General features: G+C 75.5%; 1 protein-coding gene across 2 annotated transcripts in view; it reads left to right on the top strand.

Moving 5' to 3' along the window:
- Positions 1–208, top strand: part of NFE2L1 (nuclear factor, erythroid 2-like 1) — a 9,398-nt gene that overhangs the window by 4,622 nt on the left and 4,568 nt on the right. The window lies entirely within an intron of this gene.

Genomic DNA, 208 nt, shown 5'->3' with positions numbered 1-208 from the left:
TGGCGGCGCCGCTGCGCCAGGGCGGGGGAGCGGCCCGGTGGGCACCGCGCGGCCGCTCATTGGCCGAGGCGTCGGCCCCCGGTCGGTGGAGATTGGTCGGGGCGGTGGCCTCCGGTGGCGCGGATTGGTGACGAGCGAGGCGGCCGGGCGTGGGGCGGAGTTTGGACGATCCATTGGCGGAGAGAGAGAGAGGAGAGAGAAGGGGGGG

This window comes from Haliaeetus leucocephalus, unplaced genomic scaffold (genome assembly GCF_000737465.1).
Source record: "Haliaeetus leucocephalus isolate CR32 unplaced genomic scaffold, Haliaeetus_leucocephalus-4.0 Scaffold110, whole genome shotgun sequence".
NCBI classification, from domain to species: domain Eukaryota; kingdom Metazoa; phylum Chordata; class Aves; order Accipitriformes; family Accipitridae; genus Haliaeetus; species Haliaeetus leucocephalus.
Note: the sequence above shows the minus strand (reverse complement) of the source record. Positions and strands in the feature narration are given on the sequence as shown.